The sequence below is a fragment of the Garra rufa genome, chromosome 17 (genome assembly GCF_049309525.1).
Source record: "Garra rufa chromosome 17, GarRuf1.0, whole genome shotgun sequence".
Lineage (NCBI taxonomy): Eukaryota > Metazoa > Chordata > Actinopteri > Cypriniformes > Cyprinidae > Garra > Garra rufa.
In genome coordinates, this window is record NC_133377.1 from 21637130 (window position 1) to 21639480 (window position 2351).

The following is a 2351-nucleotide window of genomic DNA, read 5'->3' on the forward strand; positions in this document are numbered from 1 at the left end:
AGTATACTTTTTAAATAAAAATATTTATATGTATAAAAAAAAAAAAAAAGGCCAGATGTTGTGGCTTGATTTTTTTTTTTAATTATTATTGTTCATATTTCATGACCAAAATAACACAGCCTATTTACTCAAAAGAGTTCAGTGAGTTGTCAGACAAATGTGACCATGGACCACAAAACCAGTCATAAGGGTACATTTTTTGAAATTGAGATTTATACATCATCTGAAACGGTGTATTCCACCATTTCCATTGGTGTATGGTTTGTTAGGATAGAACAATATTTGGCCGAGATACAACTATTTGAAAATCTGGAATCTGAGGGTGCAAAAAAATCAAAATGTTAAGAAAATCACCTTTAAAGTTGAAAATAAAGTTCTTAGCAAGGCATAAGAACTAATCAGAAATTAAGTTTTGATGTATTTACGGTAGGAAATGTACAAAATATCTCCATGGAACATCATCTTTACTTAATATCCTAATGATTTTTAGCATAAAAGAAAAATTGATCATTTTGACCCATACAATGTATTTTTGGCTATTGCTACAAATACCTGTGCTACTTAAGACTGGTTTTGAGGACCAGGGTCACAAATGTCACAACACATTACAAGAACACAATAAAAACACAGCTCCACACCACTCCCCCAACTCACTTTATGGATAGCCTACACCAGCACAACATACGTTTTTATTCGTCATTTCGCTTAAGTGATTCGTTGTCAAGTCTGTTTCAGAGCAACACTTAAAAATGACCACTAGGTGTTACCGTAGATACACGGAGGCGATCAAAATATCACGTTCAGTGGAGTAGTGACCCAAGTTTGAACTTCCAAAATGCAGTTTAAATGCAGCTTTAAAAGGCTCTAAACGATCTCAGCCGAGAAAGTAGAAGAGGAATAAGATCCCACGTGGGGATCAAACTTTGGGTCACCATACATATCCATTATATGGAGAGAAATCCTGAAATATTTTCTCAAAAAACATAATTTCTTTACGACTGAAGAAAGAAAGACATGAACATCTTGGATGACAAGGGGGTGAGTACATTATCTGTAGCTACATGTTGTTCTGAAGGTGAACTAATCTTTTAAGTCTGCACTCCCACGGACATTTTTGTCCTCTATGAACTCATGTGTAACTTGTTTAAATTGATGCACAGGGGTTAAAATCATAACAACAAAAAATAAATATTAATAAATACTATGTCAGTATATTAATAACACTTAAAATAACACTGCACCATATAGTTTGACAACATGCCCCACTATTGTCACACAGTTTATTTATTTATTTATTTTTTTTAAATAAACCCACCCTGAGAAATATTCACTATAGCAAAAAGTGTGACATCTTGGCTATGATGTTTATTAATTATGTTGATTTTGGACATTTTTCTTGCCATGAAACTTTGTGGACCATTGCTATGTCAGTGCAGAACTGACTTCACACATCCATTACAAAAATCACCTTAAAGGAGTAGTTCACTTTCAGAACAAAAATTTACAGATAACGTACTCACCCCCTTGTCATCCAAGATGTTCATGTCTTTCTTTCTTCAGTCGTAAAGGAATGTTTTTTGAGGAAAACATTTCAGGATTTCTCTCCATGTAGTGGACTTCTATGGTGCCCCTGAGTTTGAACTTCCAAAATGCAGTTTAAATGCAGCTTCAAAGGACTCTAAACAATCCCAGCCAAGGAAGAAAGGTCTAGCAAAATGACTGGTTATTTTGTAAAAACACTTACAATTTATATACTTTTTAATCTCTAATCAGAGTACACACAGAGCTAGACAAGATGAGCATTTGAGGTTAAAAAGTATATAAATTTTTTTTTTTTTAGAAAATAGCTGATCATTTTGCAAGATAAGACCCTTCTTTTCACGGCTGGGGTCATTTAGAGCCCTTTGAAGCTGCATGTTGGAAGTTCAAACTCGGGGGCACTACAGAAGTCCATTATATGGAGAGAAATCCTGAAATGTTTTCCTCACAAAATATAATTTCCTTACAACTGAAGAAAGAAAGACATGAACATCTTGGATGACAAGGGGGTGAGTACATTATCTCAAAATTGTTGTTCTGAATGTGAACTACTCCTTTAATCAGCCTGTTAAATGTAGCAAAAGAAGAAAACTTGCTGGTGTTGTACTTTTTAGGGCTACATGTCCAAACCTCCCAATACAGACCTGTGTATCGGTTTATTTACTCCTCGAAAACAAACATTCCAGTGTCCAAAAGCTCCACAGCCCCTAGATTAAGGCAACTTCTGAATGGCCAGTATACATATTTAACAATCTATTGAGGTGTTCAGTAATGGGGGGCGTGAGAAACACGTAAACGCAGCTGTGTCCAGT